Source organism: Monodelphis domestica, chromosome 8 (assembly GCF_027887165.1).
Source record: "Monodelphis domestica isolate mMonDom1 chromosome 8, mMonDom1.pri, whole genome shotgun sequence".
In the NCBI taxonomy this organism is placed as follows: domain Eukaryota; kingdom Metazoa; phylum Chordata; class Mammalia; order Didelphimorphia; family Didelphidae; genus Monodelphis; species Monodelphis domestica.
In genome coordinates this window covers 53,566,436-53,588,628 of record NC_077234.1, presented here as the reverse complement: position 1 = coordinate 53,588,628, position 22,193 = coordinate 53,566,436, and the positions used below count along the sequence as shown (strand labels likewise).

The following is a 22,193-nucleotide window of genomic DNA, read 5'->3' as shown; positions in this document are numbered from 1 at the left end:
ATACTGTTTCTTTTTGTTGTTATTGTTTGCTTTTTTCACCCTTTTTCATTTCTTTTAACTTAAAAAAAAATGGTTGCAGGTGGGTTCTGAACCTGTGGTGAAGTGAACACTGTTCAAAGCTATAGATTCTTTGTGCAGGTGCCTTCAGAGCTAACTCTGGGGATTTATAGGTTTTCACTTCTTCCAAGATGATATTATCTGAGGAAAAGTATATTTAATAGACTCCCAGCATGGTCTCTGGTCTTCGATCAACCACAAACATTCTTTTCTACCTTGGAATGGTGACCAAGGTCCCTTACTCCTGTACCAAGGAAAGTTTGTAAAGCTGATTGACAGCCCTCAAACCAAGATTCTACAGAACTGACTGGCTCAGGATTCTAAGGCAGTTGGGGGGAACTGACAACTGCCTCTCTCAAGCTGGGATTCAGATAGAGAGGCTGTGTGTCAGAGTATCCCTGAAGAAATCATCTTTGGAGCTGCCTGACTTGGATTATCTTCAAGGAAAGGTTGAGTGTGTGTTCCCCATTCATACTGGTGGACAGGTGTGAGTAGGATGTGAACTTCCTCCCTTCCTGGATCTTGTAAGGACCCTACATCTGGATTCTTCAGTTTGACCCTACCAAGGACTCTGGAGTTTGTGAGAATCTGGGCCCTTTTGGACTTTATCTTTTATTTACTTTTAGTTGGTTAGATTAAGCTTAGATTAGAAACCGTAGTGTGTTAAACTCTGGGTAGTTAGAGATAAGTCACTTCCACTTCCCTTATCCTTGTTTAGTTAAATAAATTTCTGTTTATATATTATTAGTGTGATCCCATGTGTTATCCTTCCCTTTCCCTCCTAAAATCTCCTTATTACATTCCCCTATAAGTACTCCTTACTCCCCAAAAGCACTATTATATATTAGAACTCCTCCACACATTGAGACCTTGGCTCAGGACTGGGACCTTGCTCTGTGAATGGCAATGTTACAAGAATCTTATGCCCAGAACCAGCAGAGACCCCTGTAATCTCCACCTGAGCAGTCATCAAACATCATTCACTTATTGTCTGTGGTTGAGAGCTCTGGAATCCTTTGTCATTGATTCAGCTTCCCACAAGGCCTGTTGTTGGGGTGAGATCTTGCTTCACATGCTACTTTGCACACCAATTTCACCCCATGGCAATAATTGTGTGTGTCTTGGTCCTCTAAGTTGTTTGAGGTTGAAATATTTTTACTTCATCTTTATGTGGGTTATGTTATTCCAGAATTCATTTTAAGGTGTTATATCATAGTTGTTTAGAAAGTAATTTACTAGAGATCACCTGAGTCAATGTACCTCCCTTGCCATCTTGGTTTTGTCCCCAGGCTGCTATATTTTAGAACATGTAAGTAAGTAAAACTATCAATGAAATAGAGGACCTTCAATTATTCTTGATGAAAAGACCAGAGATGAATGGAAAAATTTGACTCAAAAACAAAACTCAAGAGAAACAAGTAAAGGAAAAAGATGTTCATTGACATCTTGTGAAATTACAAATTACTCTATAAGGAGGAATCTTACAAAGTGTTTACAATGATCATGAAGTCTTGAGTAGGAAACTAAATACCATAAGGACCCAGGTTGTGACCATTGAAGACAAGGTATACAGAAGAGGAAAAAAAAAAACAAACTTGAGAAGCAAGCATTAAGTTAAATAGTCAGAATAAGAGAATATAATAACATCTTGACTCTCCTTGATGATAATGCTATTCTTTGAAATATAGAGGTACCAAAAATAGGAATTACATTAAAAATCTGATTCTCTTAAATAGATAACTGATCATTAAAGTAGCAATGATGAGAACCTTGAGGGAAAGTTGGCTATTCCATGCTAGGATTTATAATAAGAAGGAGAGAAGTTTAGGAATATTCTGAGATACACTATACCTTTTGGAAAAGAGGATCTCACAAGTTTCACAGGGATGGTGGACAGGATCTAATGGGATTAAGTTGACCAGTGGAAGTTAATGCAGGAGGAAGAGGAGGTACTAAACAATAAACTTATTTAAGTGAAAAATAGTATGCTTTGATCTGCATTCTGATTCCAACAGTTCTTTCTCTGTACATGGATAGCACTCTTTTCCTTCAGAATTGTCCTGGATCTTTGCATTGATAAGACTAGCTGTCTTTAACAGTTGATCATAGTATAATATTGCTGTTACTATGGACAATATTCTCTTGGTTATGCTTTTCATGAGGTCTTTCCTGTTTTCTTTTTCTGGAATAATCCTCTTTATAATTTCTTACAGCACAATGGAATTCCATAACTATCATATACCAAAATTTCTTCAGCGATTTCTCAATTGATGGATATTCCATCAATTTCAAATTCTTTTCCACCACAATAAGAGCGAGTATAAATATTTTTTATACAAGTAGGACCTTTTATCTTTTTGCATCTCTTTAGGATATATACTTAACAGTGGTATTACTGGATCCATGGGTATGGACAATTTTAAAAGCTTTTGGGCAGGGATCCTAATTGCCCTCCAGCATGATTGGATCAGTTCACAACTCCACCAGCAATGCATTAGTGTCCCAGTTTTGTCATATGCCCTCCAATATATGCAATTATGCTTTACTGCCATATTGGCCAATCTAGCAGGTATTACGTGGTATCTCAGAGTTATTTTAATTTGTATTTCTCTAATCACAAATTATTTAGAACATTTTTTCACATGATTATTCAACAATAAATCTGAAAACAAAAAGGAAAGCAATCTCAATGAAGAAGAAATATAGGGAATAAACAGTGAATAAGGAGATTTTCTGAGATTACTTAACTCCTCTTCCTGAATTTAGATCAACTAAACTTGATAAACTCCAACTCTGGGCCCTGAAACTACTTGCAGATGTGATTTTTAGAACTATTGTCAGTGATATCTTGAGAAAATGGAAGTAAATTCAGATACCTAAAAAATGAGTACTAGTGTATGTCATAATCTTTGAAAATATTCTGATAATTCAATTTCAATATAGTCATTTTTCTTCAATATAATATGCATTTCATAATAGGCATCCAAATGCTTTATTATGGGAAGAAAATCACTTCCTCAGATTGTTAAAGGGGTCCATGACACACACACAAAGTGTGTGAGTGAGATCTCTAAACTGCCCAGTCAGTTTGCATGTTCTCAGTCCTCTTTTTCTGTACAATGTTTGGCACTGTTAATTGTTAATCATCTCCCAACTCCCCCTGAATATTGTCACCCTCTATTTCTTAAATGGTACTACTCCATCTTTGGTCTTTTCTCAACAATTTCTTCTAAGTTTTCTGTATCATAATTCATATTTCCTAAATATGAGTGTACTTTAAGTCTCTGTCCTTGGTGAACACACCAGCTGAGTCAAGTTAACATCATTTTTACACAAATGACTCCTAGATTTATATATTCAGTCCCACATCATAAAACTGCTAATTGGACATTTCAAACTGGATGCCCTAGAGGCATTTAAACTCACATGTAAATAACCCAATATTTTTCATTCCCCTCAAATTCCTGTCTTACTGTTTGTGCTACCTCCTTATGAATCATCTCAGATTACAGTCTGGGTGTCACTCTTAATTTCTAATTCTCACTCAGTACACATACTCAATCATATGTCAAACATTGTCATATCTGCCTTTACAACATACCTTGAATAAATTCCATTCTTTCCAATCACAAAACTACCAGTCTATTTTCATTACCACTCCTTCACAAACAGGTTATTTCAATAGACTTCTAAAATGAATTTCTACCTCGAGATTCCCTTCTCTTCACAAAGTTACAAATGTGATTTTCCCAGAGAACTGATCTGACCATGTAATTTCATAATTCAATGTACACCACTGAAGGATCAGATATGAATTCCACTCTTTGGCATAAGCATTTCACAATCTGGATTCAATAGAACTTCCCAGTCTTAATTCATACTGACTTTCTTATTGTTCCTTATACATAGCATTATATCTCTCATTCATGTTCCTTTTCACTAAGTTTTAACCACACCTGGAATGTCCTCCCTCCTTAACTCATCCTCTAAGAATCCTAGTTTCTTTCAACGTTCAGTTGAAATGTCTGTTAGCTAAATATTTTCTTGATTTTCCCCTCCCCGCTAAACCTCAGTTGCTTATTTGTCCTTTGTTTAGAAGAGGACTAATGGCATCATGAGGTGATGTTTGACTTGAACATAAATTGGATTTAAGTGAGGCACTGTTGCACAAAGTCATCGGCCTCACTCTTTCTTCCAGTGTCATCTAAGTTCAGTGGTAAGACAAAACATGACAGCCAGTGATGGCCCAGGATGTAGTGGATGACTTTACCATCTGTGATATCTAACTAAACTCTAGGCACTCCTTCATGTTCATGGAAACAAATGGTTCTCATCCATCCATTCCACTAGGGGAAGTCTCCAAATGCTTGAGTTAGACATCTCCCTAAGACAATGATAGGTTTGAGATCTGTCAGTTACCATCCACTTGTTTGAGGCATAGGTAAGAGTTATGTGAAAATTAGACATGAAAAGTAGATAAACAGCATTGAAGGGGGCTTGGCAAGCCCTCACACCAGATGAGCTGTTAATATCTCTCCTAATACCCTCTTAACTTGTATTTATTTTGTACATATATTGAATCTACCTATCTATGACAATCTCCCTGATTAGATTTTAAACTCTTTAAAGTCAAGGAACTCTTTCACATTTGTCTATTTACTTAGTGATTGGTACATAATAGGAATTTAATAATTGCTTTTTGATTAATGGAAGCTGCATAATAATAAAATCAAAGGTTCACAGGTAGTATGATTGTGTATGTGAAATGTGGATTTAGAAGAGAATATATACACATTTCTTGCTACTTTGCCCATATTCATAATTGTGTCATTCTTATGAGCCTCACTTGGCTTTAGTTCCTGTATCTTCCTCATAAAGCTTATAATTCATCATATGGGACCCATATAATGGTGGCTAGAAAGCTACATTTGTCATTTGGCGATTGATTTATTGCCCAAGTTGATCTGTGGATTTGTTCAATGTCTATTTTGCCCTCTTATTCAAAAATATCCAGGCAGTTTTCATGGATAATTCTTGTAGTATGATATTAAGGACTTTTTTATCATGATTTTCAGATTGCCCCAAATTTTTCAAATTATATATCTCCTGCATCTATTTTCCAGGTCAGTGTTTTAATGAGATATTTCATATTTTCTTCCATTTTTTTCACTTTGTATTTTGTTTTATTGTTTCTTGATGTCTTGTGAAATCATTAGTTCTATTTGCCCAATTCTAATTTTTAAAGACTGAATTACGTCCATGACCTTTTGATCCTTCTTTTCATTTAGTACATTCTACTTTTCATGGCATTCTTTTCTTCATTTGATTTTTTGCCTCTTTTTCCAGTAGGTCAATTCTGATTGTTATGCTTTTTATTTCTTCATTGGCTTTTTGTGCCTCTTTTGTCCATTTGACCAATTTTGCTTTTTAAACTATTGTTTTCTTTTTGCATTACATTCATTTCTTTTTCCTACTTTTCTTCAACTATCATATTTGATTTTTGAATTCCTTTTTGAGTTCTTCTCACACTTTTTTATAAGGAAATGATCAGGAGAAGGAGCTGTTACTAAGAAAAACGGGAATGTTCCAGAATTCTAGGGAAGTGAGAGTTTCTTTTCCTGGAGGACAGTTGAAGATAGAGGCTATTAGTCTAAACTCTTTGGGTAGACCTTGTAAGTTGGGCTAGTTCCCCTCTCTTGTGAGTGTATTCCTGATCCAACTGCTTGTTCCTGTGACCCTGTGTGTGTATCCTATTGTTGCAGATAGAGTGATTTCCAAAAGAACTGCTCAAGACATCCAAGAGCCAACTGTCAGTGAGACCTCTTTCCTTTTGTTCTGTTCCTGCTCATCTCCAGTCCTTACCACCTTTATATATCATTTAAAGGGGATTAATTTAATTAGTTGAAGTAACTGGGACTTTAGGGTAGAGAGGTATTAGATAGTGCAGATACCAACTATCTTAAGTTAACAACTTCATTTTGGGGGGATGTTATTTACAATATTAAGATACATTATCCTAATTCCCTTCCCTTCCTTCCCCTTACTTAGATAAAATAAAGTTACTCTTTTAAAGCCTAGTCAACCCTGAGATCTTCTGGGTAAGTGGGCCAATTATTTTTCCTGCAGTGATGGAAGTTGATATATGTATTCTTGCTAAAATATCAATGTATACCTAGAAGCTGTAAACTATGGGAACCTGCCATTTATTGATGGAATATTATAGGACTGTGATTAGTGTTTATGTATGATTCCAGAAGAAGGGATGAAGAACAAGGAGCACAGACTTAACCTGAATAGTGCCAAAAAGAGCACACATGAAATACGAATGTGAGACTCGAGGTTGCGACGCTTGACATGTGTTAAGTCGTAGGACTTCCTTGTATCTACACTCTTTGCGAAGTGCTCATACAAGTACAAAATTTGACTGTCATGCTGGCTCCCTATGTCCCTGAGAATGACAAGGGAATCAGACGAGGGAATGACGCTTCCCTATCAAAATAGAATTCTAATTCTTTTCTTCTTATATTGTGGCAACTTCCTGTAGTCTTGGCTACAAATGGCTAAGTGACAAATTACTGCATTCTGTCCTACAGACTTGTGGGATAGAAATTGCTTTGTATTGGACCTATACAAGGGCCTATTTTGAATTTTTTCTTGTGTTTTTGATTGTTTTTCTATTCTTTTGATAATTGACTCATACAACCCCATAACTGAACATTGCATTTTGAGCTGAACTTGATGTTTTTTAATACTTACTTCAGGGGGGATTGTATTTTGATTTAAAATCTAAGAATTTTGAATTTTTTTTTGTTTGAGATTGTATTTTTATAGAAACCCAAGAATTTTGATTTTTTGTTTGAGATTGTGCTTTTATAGAAATTCAAGATTTTGATTTTGTTTGAGAAAGGATCTTCAAGAAAGAGGCTTGAAACTTTTATATCCAGAGAATGAGCTGTTGCGGAAAGATGCTGGAAAACCTACACTTCATCAAGAAGATCAAGAATGAACTTTGGATATGATTGATTGAACTGAACTTTGATTGAACATTTATTGTAAATGTACACATTTATGCCAAGGGGGACTGCCCCTAATTTGGCTTTCTGTCAATGCTCCTAGCATTGGTTTTGCTTTCTTTTCTTTTCTATTTCCTCTCTCACTATTCTAATTTCTCTTGGAAAATTGAATATCGTGTATACCTATAGTTAGAAGTGCATTTAGGATTACAAATTGATTATGTTAAATGATCAATGGGGAGACTAGTCTCCCAATGATCATCAGGGGATTGTAAACCTTAAAATTTCACAGACTTATGAATGTTAAAAATTTTACTCCTCATTAAGGAATCCTCCAATTCCCTACTTGAAATAATTCCCCACCAGATAGTGAGAACTCTACTTGAATGTGAAAACTCCTTGCTATGGGAGAATCTCTACCCCATCCCTACTTGGGACTGCTTTAGGGGAGAAAACTCCTTGCTATGGGAGGACCTCTATTCCACCAGTACTTAAGAATACTTTAGGGCAGAAAACTCCTTGCTAAACAATGAAAGTACTTGAAAACCAAACTTATAAAGGAAAGGAGTTCTTTGAGCCATGAATTGATACAATGGGATGCTAAGTGCCTATAAAGGTGGGGAAACTTGTAAACTACTTAGACCTAAAAGGTGAAAACTTACTCAGAGGTTTTCTCTTAATGAAATTAGTTGACCCAGCAACATTTTTTTCTGACTTACTAAAGAGATTAATCTACTCAGCTGTGAATTCAAAATGGGCTGTCTTTTGGAAAACATCTACAGTGATTGGTAGATGGAAGAACTTAGGGGAGGTGACATAGGAGATTTTGTCCTTAAAAATAAGAGCTCAAAGAAGAGCTGGAGGTCATTCTGAAACATTCAGATTGAGGAGGACTCATTCTGAAACATTCAGATTGAGGAAGGACTGATTCTGAAACATTCAGATGGAGGAGGGAGCTGGTGAAAGCAGCTGAGATGATGCTGGCCTGGTGTCACTAGAATCCTTGCTTAGGAAGACCTTGTGGTGAGTGTTAAAAGACTGACTGACTGATCTCTCTCTCTTAAGACTCGGGTCTAGGCCATGTTGGCTTAAGGCCCTTCATACTTATTTCCTTTTTCTCTCTTTATCTCTTTTCTTTAATTCCAAATTTGTATTAATTAAAATCTCTATAAAACCCAGTTGACTTGGGTATTTGAATAATTGGGAATATTTTCCTGGCAACCACCTTATATTTGATTTAAAAACCAAGACACTGTAGTGAAACATATTTTCTGGGGTCAAATTTACTCACCCTCTCTTATATCTATCACAATTTATATTTTCTACCATTTTAACTCACTACAGTTTAAGACATCAACCATTTTAAATCTAACACTGTATAACTATAACCTAAATTAACAGTTATTATTGTTATTGTTATATTTACTCTTGTTTTATTTCAACTTGAGACCAATTCCCATCTTTTTGGAGATTTTGAATGTGTTTGCTTATATCTCACCATCTTCTGTTCTTTGCTCCTTTACCTTATAGAAATTTTCATCACTCAAGATTTTTTTTGCTGCTGTTTGCTCATTTTCCCACCAATGGGCTGGGAAATCTGCATGTTGATGGCCACTTCTATCTTAGCTTCTGATTCAGAGGGTTTTATCCTGAGACTGACTTCACTGCAATGGAGGCAGCTTGAGAGTGCTCAGTGGACTTCCAGACCTCACTGCCAGAGTCTGGGACTTCAGGAGTGGGTCTGAGGTGTTTTGTTGGTGTAGGCTGTGACCCAGGATCCTGAAGTTGTCTACTCTCTAGTCTTAAGTCTGGCTTAATGGTGGCAGGGTGGTTGGCCTAAGTTTTTCATAGTGTAGTTTTTCTTCCAGTTCCCCCTTATATTAGGGAAATCCACTGTTTCTGCTTACCTTTCACATTGTGTTCAGTGACAGAGTCCTCACTCATCCTGCTTTGACTCCTGTCCTTTTGAGGCATCTTTTCAAAATTGGACAAGAAGGGATATTCAGAGCTGTTTCAGGCTTTTACTGCTACTTAGCTGCCATCTTGGCTCTGACCCAAGAAGGCTACATTTGGAGTAAATAAGTTATTATTTTTCAGTTTTTTTAGTCATTCCTGACTCTTTAAAATCCTATTTGGAGTTTCTTTGACAATGATTTCAGTTATTTGCCATTTTCTTCTCCAGCCCAATTTGCAGATGGAGAAAGTGACACAGAGTTAAATGAATTATCCAGTCTCACACAGCTTATGAGTATCAAGATTGAATTTGAACTCTGGCCTTCTTGACTCTAGGACTTGTGCTTATTCACAACACTTTCTAGCCACCCTAACACAAGAGGACACAGGGTCAAACCCTCTTAGAAGTTTCCTCATTCCCTAACATGAGACAAGTCACTTAAACTCTCAGTACTTCAGTTTGCTTTTAATATATAAGAAGAGGGTCTTCGGGCAAGTTGGTGGCCCAGAGGATTGAGAGCCAGGCCTAGAAATGTGGGGTTCTGGGTTCAAATTTGGCCTCAGGCAGTTCCTAGGTGTGTGATCCTGAGCAAATCATTATATCTCTATAGCCTGGTCCTTGTTGCTCTTCTGCTTTGGAACCAATACACAACATTGATTCTGAGATAAAAGATAAAATTTTTTTTAAAGAGGGTGCATTGAACTTGAAAGCCTTTGAATTCCCTCCCTTCTGGATCTAGGATTACAACTAAACTTGATATATATTAGTAGTAATATGAAAACACGAATGGGAGAAAACTTCTCCGTAGAAACATTATATAATATACTTATCAGGCAAAGGGAGTCACTACTTTACTTTATCATACAAAAAATAATTTAAAACATTCAAAAATTTGATGAAAAAATATTTGACAGTTCTGTTTTGCTAAATATATTTTGAGTTTCTTAGTCATTTTTAGAGAGGCTAATTCATTGTTTTTTTTGTTTGTTTGTTTTCGCTTAATGCTGAAGACACACACACACACAAAAGGTGAATCATGTCCAGCATATAGGCAGCTGAGTGACATAGAAAGGGTAGTTAGGTGTTGTGGTAGGATAGAGGGCAGGGTCTGGAGTCAGGAAGATTCATTATCCTGAGTTCAAAATCTGGTACATTCGCTGAGTGACCATGGGCATGTCACTTAACCTTGTTTACCCCATTTTCTAATCTGCAAAGTGATCTGGAGAAGGAAAATCAATGAGGTCATGAAGAATCAGACAGAACTGAAATAAATGAACAAGTGATAGAATGGATAGAGTCCTAGATGCAGAATCAGAAAGACTTGAATTCAAATGTTTCCCCAATTTCTTTATAGTTGTAGGGTGCTGGACATTTGTCCATTTACAATTTACAGTTACCATTTACAATCTGACTACCTCAGTTTCCCCATCTGCAAGGCTGTTTTGAGTATAAAATGAAGTGATATTTCCACAGTGCTTTGAAAACTTGAAAGCATCATAAGGATATTCCCTTAGTGAAGGGGATCCTATCTCAGTGGGATTTGATCTATTAGACCTTTAATAGCCTACACAAATGCTAATTATCAGGACTATAATACCAATACCTCCAGTACTGTGCTTTAATTTTTTTTTCCCAAGGAAGGGATTAACTATTAATGTTTGGATGTTGAACTGCAACTAGGTTGCTCAATGGATAAAGAGTCAGGTTCTGGGTTCAAATTTGACCTTAGACATTTCATCACTATGTGACAATGGGAAAGTCACTTAATCCTAATTGCCTAGCCCTTACTGCTCCTCTGGCTTGGAACTGATACCTTTTAAGACAAAAGGTAAGAGTTTAAAATGCACACACACTTTTTGATGTTGGACTTTCCCATTCTGACAGGTAGAGTCACTTTTACATGGGAAATTCCAGAATAGGATTATACACTTACAATTCATATGCAAGAAGTAATTAGAATATTGCCAAACATAATATTGCAGTAAAACAAAGGCAGTTTTTGTTCCTTGAGAAATCTCCCTGCTTAGACTTAAAGGCTTCTGATGCTCAACTATCACCTCATCTTTGACTAGTCCCTGGAATGCTAGAAGTGCCATAATAGAATTAAATAGGTGAAACTGGAGAAAAAGATTCCTTCTTTGAAATGTGTGCATTCCTTTAAGAGGAAGAAATCAGTGTGTGGCATTAAAATATTCATTATTCTCCTTAGAAACTTCTCATTATGGGGAAGACTGTTATCGAAGGAATGCTTGGCATAAGTGCCTTTTCACAGGAGATGCTGAATGGGAGGACTGGAGAAAAAGCCAGCCTGTGAATCAGGGATGATTCATTTAACATCTGCGCTCTTTGTGCTCCAGAGCCATGTCATTTTCTGAGGAAGGGGGAAAGTGAAAACAGTTAATCCACGAAAAATGGCTGATATAAGCATGTATCTTAATAGACTTAATACAGAGTTGAATGGATTTTTTAAAGTCATTTTGATTGAATCTTAAGCCATAGCTTCCGAAATTTACCCTGCACTTTGATTTCCATTATGCCTTTTTAAATCTATGGGTAAAATTTAAATATTTAATTCTAAATTGAGTTCAGCTAATACCATTTTAAGGGAAAAGAAAAACACATACACACAATGGCATTAGTTTTACACAATTCAACCCTATAGGTATTATGGAGATAAGACTTCAATGGGTAATTGGAAGAAAAAACAGAATTGCCTAAGGAATAGTTATTTCTTTTAAATTTCAATGACAATAATCAGATGGTGAATTAAGTCTGTCTTTTTACAGGTGGAGTAGAAAAAGAACTTGCTAGCATGAGACATAATAAAGGTCTTTTGGTTCTAACTTCTTATAGCTAATCTCCTTCATGTGAAAAACTACAATAAAAGTCAAAGGAAGTGCACCTTGCAAAATTGGCACTGATTTCAGGAAAGCCTTTTCTTCCTTGTATACTTTCGTAAGATCGTTGATAATGCCAATAATGTGGGTTCAAGAAGACATCACTGAGCAGATCTGACAGTATTCCAAGGGGATACTGTTGGAAAGAATCAGATACGGCAAACATTTTATTCTCCTCATGGCATCATTAATATTCAACAACTTTAATCATAACTGGGTATATATACAGAGTAATAATAATCAGCAGGACAGTGTGGCATTTAGGAATAGCCCTATACAATCAGACAAAACTCAAGTGAAGCTTTCTCCTAAGGTAAAACTTTCTAATGTGACACATAAACACTGTCATCATGTAACCAATATTAGAAGGGAAGCAACAAATTGGGAAAAATCTTTTTAAAAATTATTCAAATTTATAAAGAGCTAAATCTATTGGATAAAAAATCAAGCCATTTCCCAGTTGATGAATGGGCAAGGGCCATGAATAGAAAATTTTCAGATAAAAAAAATCAAAACTATCAATAAACACATGAAAAAGTGTTCTAAATCTCTTATAATCTGAGAAATGCAAATCAAAACAACTCTGAGGTACCAGCTCACACCTAGCAGATTAACTAACATGACAGCAAAGGAAAGTAATAGGGGATGTGGCAAAGTTGGGACTTTATTGTATTATTGGTAGAGTTGTGATTTGATCCAGCCATTCAGGAAGGCAATTTGGAACTATGCACAAAGGGTGCAAAAAGACTGTCTGCCCTTTGATCCAGCCATAGCACCTCTGGGTTTGTACCCCACAGAGATAATAAGGAAAAATACCTGTACAGGAATATTCATAGCTGTGCTGTCTGTGGTGGCAAAAAAAAATTGGAAAATGATGGGATGCCCTTCAATTGGGGAATGGCTGAACAAATTGTAGTATATGTTGGTGATGGAATCCTATTGTGTTCAAAGTAATAATGAACTGTAGGGATTCCATGTAAACTGGATTAACTTCCAAGAATTGATGCAGTGAGAGGAGCAGAACCAGAAGAACATTGCACACAGAGATGGATACACTGTGGTAGAATCAAATGTAATGGACTTCTCTACTAGCAGCAATGCAATGATCCAGGACAATTCTGAAGTACTTATGAGAAAGATGCTATCCACATCCAGAGAGCAAACTGTGGGAGCAGAAACACAGAAGAGAAACAACTTCTCAATCACAAGGGTCAATGGGGATAAGACTGGAAATGTAGACTCTAAATGATCACCCTAGCGCAAACATTAAAGTTGTAGAAATGGGTCTTGATCCATGACACATGTAAAACCCAAAGGAATTGCACCTTGGCTATGGGAGGAAGTTTGGGGAAGAGCAGGGAAAGAACATGAATCTTGTAACCATGAGAAAATATTCTAAATTAAATAAAATTAAAAAAAAAACACATTGATGATCATCACTGAATCACAGAATTTCACAACTAGAAATGCCCTAAGAATCCTAGTGTAAACCATTATTGAAGAGGAATCCTTTCTATAGTAGCCTCAAGAATTGCTAGTCTAATCTCTTAAGAAGTGGAAGTTATTACTTCCTCAAGCAGGTCATTCCACATTTAGATACTTCCGATTTTAGTAGGACACATACATACAGATACACACCTATACATACAGACTATCTATCTATCTATCTATCTATCTATCTATCTATCTATCTGCATACATATACATAAATATACTAACACTAGAACTATATATATATATATATAGTTCTATTTTATATAGAAAAACATAGTTTTGTGTATGTGTATTGGTGTGTATAAACTCCTATAATGAGGTATAACCTACTTCCTCCTCAGGCAGTTCATTCCACATTTGGATAATTCTGATAAAAATGTATATATATATATATATATATATATATATATATATAAAATCTGTAATAATATATCATATATACACATATAACATAAGTATATATGTGCTTATTTATATATACTCCTAAAACCAGATATATATATATATATATATATATATAGTTTATTTAGAGAGAGGAAATATATGTGTATACATATATGTGTATGAGTATATATATATATATTTATATATCTTCCTTAAAATCAGAATTACTCAAAAGTGGAATGACCTGCCTAAGGAAATAGTGAATTCCACCTCATGAGAAGATGAGACATCTCAAAGTAGACTAGACTAATACTTCTTAGAGATACTATGAAGATAATTCATATTCAACAATTTATTGAACTAAGATTCTGAGGGCATTTCCAATCTTAAGTGCTGAGGTTCAGTGATGATCACAATGCTAATGTGTTACACCAGAAATTTTTAGCTTAGGAGAAATTTTAACCTGAGTTTTATCTGAATGTTCAGTGCTATTGCCAAATGCCACACTGTCCTGTTGATTCTTACTCTGTTCATCTACCCAGTGAGGCATTTAGAAAACTGGAAGTCTCAGCATCACAGTTCAATATAAATGATGCCACGTCTATCTATCTGTACATCTATCTATCTATGGACCTATCTAGCTATCTCACCTAAATTTGCTTCTTTTGTAATCCCATCCATTGCATGTAATTTTTCTAGCTTTTCCTATTGAGACCAAGTTGCTGTCAGTTTTTTTCAGTAATATCTGACTCTTTGTGATCTGTTTGGATCTTTCTTGGCAAAGATATGGGGGCAGTTTTCCATTTCTTTCTCCAGCTCATTTTTTCAAGGAAAACAAAATAAAATGGCTTACCCAGGATAACACAAGTAGTGAGAGTCTGAGGCCAGAATTGAACTCAAGAAGAGGAGTATTCCAGACTCCAGTTCTGGAACTCTATCCACTGCATCATTTATCTTCCATGAGGGTCTCTCTTCTGTGAAAAAGTTTTGAACATTTGGAAAAAGCCATTATGCACATATCCCTGAACTCTTCTCTTCTTCTCTTCTCCTCTTCTCTTCTCTTCTCTTCTCTTCTCTTCTCTTCTCTTCTCTTCTCTTCTCTTCTCTTCTCTTCTCTTCTCTTCTCTTCTCTTCTCTTCTCTTTCTTCTCTTTCTTCTCTTTCTTCTCTTCTCTTCTTCTTCTCTTCTCTTCTCTTCTCTTTTCTCTCTTCTCTTCTTTCTCTGCCCCTTTTCCCCTCATTTTCTCCTTTCCTTTTGTATTCTCTTCTCTTCCCCTTTTTTCCTCTTCTCTCTTTACATGCATGAATATTTCCAAAAACCTAGAGAAAACTCAATTACACTGTAAGTAGAGCTGCCTCATTTCAAAATAGTTCATATCAAATTTACTAGAAGGAGTCCATGACCTTAAATTCTTTCCCAGTCCCTAGATTATATGAGAAGCATACTAACCATTTCTATTGCTTATATAGAGCATGTCTAAGAAATATAAATTCCATAAAAAGCTTTCAAGATGTACTTCTTTTTATGACTCTTCTTACCTTTTTTGTTTAATTGTGTGCATATACTAATACACACATGTGGCACAAACTAGCACTGATCCAATGTCATTCTTTATAACTGAGTTGCTGTTACCTCTCAGTCAGCTAATGAATTACAGATAGCTTCAGGATGAGATAATACTCTATGGGCATGTTTTCTCTCATTGTTCAACTCTCCCCTTAATAATACAGTTCTATATTTAAAAAAAAAAATGTTGACCAAGAATCACGATGTTCTATGTTCAAAAAGTACAGAATTCCCTGTCAGCATCATCATGTTCACATCAAGAATAGCTCTTCAGATACATCTATATCTAGCTATATGCCCTGCCTCCCACCTTTGCTGTGTCACCAGAACAAAACCTTTTATGATTGGTGACTGCAGCTGCTCTTGGAAGAGTAATTTCATCTCTTAAGGTAAAGAATGTCATGGCAACAATAGCAACAATAACAACTCCAATATCAGAAAAAAATGGACTCTTTGGGATGTGAAATTATTGACATTTCCATTTTTTTTTACTTTTTGAATAAGTATTCTCTTACAAATAGACACAGGCTCCATTAGACACAAATCTTAACTCAAAAGGTACCCATCCTGTATTCTCATCTCATATACTCATCGGGATTCTCTATCTGCTGTGCTTTCTTGGCAGTCCACAGATCAACTCTCTTGTTGAAGTCATATTTCCCACAGATAAAAAAGGGTCTTCTACCCTTTTTCAGTTCTTAGCAGGTAGTTGCCCTACTTCTGTTTGTTGTTCAAAAAGTTTCCTGAATTTTTGGCTATAGAAGTGAAATGATTTTCCAGCCCAGAAGAGTTGCTTTGCATGACCTATATGCCCTGTTCAATTTTAAATATCTAGGCAGGATCTTGGATCAGGTCCTGAATTTGAATAAGATTAAATTCTTCAGTAAGGTTACAGCTTTCACTGAATTGAAGAGGATACCTATAATATCCGTTTTCCACTAAGGAAGACAAATTATGTAATAAGAATAGTAATAAAAAAGAATAATAATAGTTTTTACTAAGCTTACAGATAAGCATACATTCCAATATTATTATTCAATTTCTAAAAGTCATTAACTTCGATATAAGAAAGATCAGATCAACAAAGTGGAAATGTAACTAAAAATAAGAAAAAAATGTAATCCTCAAATAAATAATAAAATGCAATTTAAAATAAAAAATATTGAGCTAATAAATAAAATAGGAGCTGGTTTCATGAATAAAATGGATAAATCATTGGTTAATTGAATTTTATCAAGAAAGAAGAAAACCAAATTATAATATTAAAAATGAAAAGGGAAAATGCATGATCATTGAAAATAAAATTAAAACAGTAAAACTGACAATCTAAGTGAAATGGATACAAAATATAAATTGCCCAGAGTAACTAAAGAGAATAAAACAAGCCATAAATGAACTCCTTTAGAAAAATCTCCAGAATTATATGAATTTAAATGTGAATTCTACCAAGCATTTAAGGGAGATTTATAGTCACAAATTTTAGAGAAAGAGAAAGAAATGAAAAAGGGGAAAAAGGAATTCTATAATGTATGTGTTGAGGGTAGAAGGTATATGGGAAGCAAAAAAAAAAAAAGATAAGGAAACTTCATAATATCCCCCTCTTAGCTAGATTGCCATCCATAGAGGAATGAATAATGTTGATTTTACTCCCACTCTTTTTTCATGATTGAATATGAAATTTTCTACTAAAGAGACATCAGAGCTTTTTGTGTTTTTTTTTTTCAACAGGAAATTTAAAGATAGAGGTTAAAATTAAACAGCTGCAAGTCTGAAGAAAGCTGTTTAGGCATGAACTTCAAAGTCCAGTGTTAGAATTAAAGGATATAATAGGCTAATTTTAAGCATTTTAAAAGACTACAAATAATCTTCCCATGTGCGCGGTGTGGAAAGGAGAGCTTGTCACACATATGAGTGCATTTGTTCTGAAACAGCTGCAATAACCCACACACTATTCCCCAACTGGGGCTTTATCTTCTACTCCTAAAGATAGGAAGAGAAAGAGAATAAGAACAGAATTTCAATGAACAGCACTACAGGTAAGCCTCGCTGTAAGCAATTTTTAAAAATTCTTTCAATGTAAACTAGATGTAAATTATCCTTATTCTCTGAGAATCCTTTTATAAACAGAAAAAGCATTTTGTAATTTGATAATCCCTGTCAAATTCTATGTCATCAAGTCATAGGTATACTTATAAATTTTTAAAAAGTGGGCCATATCAAGATACATACATATACATATGTGTATTAACTTTGATACAGTTTTACCATGAATTAGAATTAGGGATGTAAGTAGGAAGTACTGTTGTCTAGTCATTTTACTCTTTTTTGACTCTGTGACCACATGATGATAGGCAAATTATTTAAATTTTCTCAGGTCTAGGTTTCATCATGTATAAATTAAAAATAATATCACTAGAATCTACCTTATAATGTTGTTGTAATATTTTAAAAAGTCAAAGTCAGAGTATGTAATTTGACTTGAAACTTTAAAGTGCTATGTAATGTGTCCCAAAAGTTTTGGGTTTTAATATTTAATAGTTTGAGTTTTAATATTTAATAGTTTGAAACTGAACTAAAACTTTTACAGACATCCTATATTAATATCATTGATGGTGATGATTTTGATGAAGATAATGAGGATGAGGATAGCTTTGTAAAGGATTCAAAATTATATTTTATTTTAAAATCTTACATTAAATTGTTTAATTCATACAATTTAATAACCAGATTTTTCTAGATAAGAGCATATGTTATACACAAAAATATGTGTATATACACACATATATATTCCCATATTCAGAAACATTCTGTATGTTTGCTTATTTTTATCCTTAGTAAAAAGAAATTTACCCCAAAAATATTTGTAGAGATTGTTAACACATTGAATAAAATAGAACTGATATTTCTAAGCATAAAGTCTAACGTTCTTAAAGATTTCTTGTGGTAAGGAAACTTAGTGATTCTCTATCATTATCTACTTTAAACTCTGTTGGTCTTGACTCTGAAGATCTAACTTCCTGAAGTCTCACTTTTCAATTCTGTGACATTATACTGCCTCATGTAAGGATAAGTGATAAGGGATAGAGAAAAATGCACAGATTTCTTTAAAAGGAAAGGAGGAGAATTTGGACACAAACTGTGAGAAGATTCTGGAAGGAGAGGAGGATCTTGGTAGTTTAATGGGTTTAACAGTGTCTCCTGATCTGGCTTTCCTCTGAGCTGGTAAGGAGGATCTTTGCTCTGGCATCCCCTTGGAAAAGACTAATCTTGTGGAAAGATTAGGAATTCCTGGATTGGAGAACTGCTTTGGAGGAGACCTGCCTTTCCTTGAAGTACAGAGATCAACCTGTCAGAAACAACTTGATTAAAGTTAACCCTAGTGTTTTGTCACTTGGGACTTTGGGTTTAACTAGAAAGCTAATCCTAGGCTTTGGGAAAGGACTCAGTACATCTGTGAGTCCTGTATCCTCAGCCTTTTAAAGATAATCTATAGCATATAGATAGTCAGATAGCTTTTTGGGGTCTAGATAAGATCTGGGAGTGAATAGGAAGACCAGAAGAGCAAAAACTGTGAGAAGGAGTAAAGGTTAGTGGTAGGAACTATAGTTGTATAGATTTAGGACTTTATCATTTCCTACACTCAATAAACTTGATTTTTTAATAATTGCAAGGGTTATGTTTCACTGACCCTGGGAGGTTCCTAGTTGGGGTTTTTTCCCCCACCATTTCCAGTCCCTCTAGGTCATTTCCATTAAACTATCTCCTTTTGGAGGTAGTTTTCTCTTTCACTCATATCTCTACACTAAATTTGATTAGTTTTCTATACATCCTGTTCAAAGACTTCTCTGCCTTTTTCCCCTTTCTAGTAAACATTTATTTCCCTTAAGGTTTAATTCTTAAAATTCTGCTATTTTCCTTCTGGCAACCAATCAAACAGAAAAGAAAGGTAATCCTAACATATAGAAAGTACCTAACAAATATCTGTAGATTATTTGATATGGAATGGGATGATAAAATTAATGTGACTTATAGCCTCATTTTCCATATGAGTAAACTAAGGCTAAGGGATATGAGCTAACTCAACAAAGAATTGAATATATATGTAATTTTTTAAATTTTTTTACAACTAACATTAAGTGTAAATGTGTTTCCTGATAGAACTATTTCCAAATTTATTGACAAGTAGAACAAAGCAAATCACTTCTCCTGAGAGGTAATTTTTTAAATACCTGAAGAAAATGTCATACTATCTATCCTAAGCCTTCTTTTCTCCAGGGCAAATATTCATGGTTCCTTTAACTGATCCTTAAAAGGCAAGATTATATAGACCTTCACCAGTCCAGTGGACTCCCTCTATGTGTTATCTAACCATATTAATGTCTTTCCTGAAATGTGTGTCATTTATAGAACTAAAAATAATAGACCCAATGAAGTCTCCCAACATTACAATACAACTAGTCCTAGAACTATGATCCTTTTTAATACAAAGTTGGGGCATCTAGGTAGCTCACTAGATGGAGAGCCAGACTTTAAGATGGGATATCTTGGGTTCAAATCTATTCTCAGATATTTACCAGCTTTGTGATCTTTGTGCAAGTCACTTAACACCAATTGCCCAGTCTTTACCATTCTTCTGCCTTAAAAATGATAATTTGGTATCAATTCTAAGACAGAAGGTAAGGGTTAAAAAAAAAGTCATCATTAGTTTTGTTGGCTGCCATGTCACTAAAAAGAGTATCACATGTTTTTGTTTTTGTTTTTCAGACAAACTACTGCCTAGCCATGGCACCTACATCTTGTACTTGTGTCTTCATTTTTATCCAAGATAAATTTCTTCACTAATGTTAAGATCTTTTCAAATCCAGTTCATTTAAAATCTATACCCCATGTCATCCCAATGTGTGTTCTCTGCAAATCTGGAAAACATGGGTTATAGTCTATGCCAATTGATTGTGAAGACTCAGAAAGTAAAGATTACTTAAAATTGATTATTTGAGTAGGTGGGGGGCATCAAAAAGAAAATGAGGCCATTAAATAGTTTTACTCTACCATTATGTAATTTAAGGAAATACTAGCCTCCCATGCCACCCTTGGGAATGCCAATGGGAAAGAACATGGGAACCAGAACAATTTGTATGTTCCACATTTGGCAGAGAAGTTTCAAAATCTCAGACTGGAATTGAGGGCTACCTTCTAGACCAGGGACTGCCCTCATTACTTTCTATTTTCTTAAATATTACTTGTCCATTACACTTTACAATAGTCCAAGATAGACTCTCTCTCTCTCCCTTGACCTGTTAAATACTAGTAATCAGCAGCTCAAAACAAGGCACAGACACAATGGAAGATTTCACTACTGCCTAATATAGAAAATTTATCTAAAATGATTACTATTCTAACTTAATTGACTAAAAAGGGTTGTACAAAAATATTTATAGCTGTGCTCTTTGTGGTGGCAAAAAAAAATAGAAAAAGAGAGGACGCCCTTCAATTGGGGAATGGCTGAACAAATTGTGGTATATGTTGGTGATGGAATACTATTGTGCTCAAAGGAATAATGAACTGGAGGAATTCCATGTGAACTGGAATGATCTCCATGAACTGAGGCAGAGTGAAAGGAGCAGAACCAAGAGAACACTGTACACAGAGACTTAAACACTATGGGTTGATCATATGTAATCAACTTTGCTACTAATAACAATGAAATGATCCAGGAAAATACAGAGGAGCTTATGAGAAAGAATACTATCCACACTGAGAAAGAACTGTGGGAGTAGAAACACAGAAGAAAAATGTATGACTAATACGCTTTTTATATGTGTGTGGGATTTGGGTTTTTGGCTTTTAAAAGATTACTCTATTACAAAAATGAATAATATGGAAATAGATATTGAGTGATATCACATGTATAACCCAATGGAATTGCATGTCAGCTCCAGGAGTGGGGAGGGAAAAGGTGAGAGAAAGAAAATAGATCATGTAACCAAGGGAAAATTCTTATACAATAAATAAATAAACAATACAAATAATGAAGTAAGATGTACCAAAAAATTAAAATAAAAACTAAAATAGACCTCAAAGAAAGAGACAGAGAGACAAACAAATAGAAAGATGAGTATTACAGAGAAAGAGAGAAAGATAGAGGCAGGAAGATGGAGAAAGACAGGTAAAGGTATGAGAGAAAAACTGTTCTCTCTAGGTATTAGGAACCGAGTATACAAACGTACAGAAGTGTCAAAAGGGAGCAAAAGATAAGAGAATGGCAAGCATATCTTTTAGACTAGCACATAAAGTAACTGAAGAAAAGCAGAATGAAATAAAACCAGAAAAATAGAGATCAGGTTGTTTTGAGGTGTTTTTTGTTGTTGTTTTTTGGGATTTTGCTCCCTCTGCTTGGCACATAGTGAGCACTTAATAAATGCTTACTAAACGAGTAATTGAAAGAATGAATGAATGTCATGGTGAGGGGAATTTAGTTAATTCTTTAAAGAATGAGCAGCTCCTAAACTTTGGAAACATTTGAGAATTTCACATGTAAGAAATTTCCTTTGGGGTTGTTATATCATCATCCTTAAACACAGAATCAGTGATAGATTATACTAAACTTCTTTTTAGCTCTGAAATTCTAAGGTATTCTGATCCTCTGCCTTTCCTATCTGAGGACAGAAATGAAATGAACTCAAACTTCAACTCAAGAGGCTTACTTAATAATTGCTAACATTTACCCAGCACTTACTATGTGCTAGGCATTGTGCTAAACATTTTACAAATAGTACCTCATTTTGTCCCTCATTTAGAAATGAGGAAATTGAGCCGGAAAGAGGGTAC

The 22,193-nt window shown here is 35.0% G+C and overlaps 1 long non-coding RNA gene across 1 annotated transcript; it reads left to right on the top strand.

Moving 5' to 3' along the window:
- The first annotated feature begins 382 nt into the window (after nt 1–382).
- LOC103106336 (uncharacterized) lies at nt 383–21,869 on the top strand. Its single transcript, XR_471952.3, has 3 exons — nt 383–637; nt 17,094–17,401; nt 20,130–21,869. It is a non-coding gene; the product is annotated as an uncharacterized LOC103106336 (long non-coding RNA).
- The last annotated feature ends 324 nt before the right edge of the window (nt 21,870–22,193 follow it).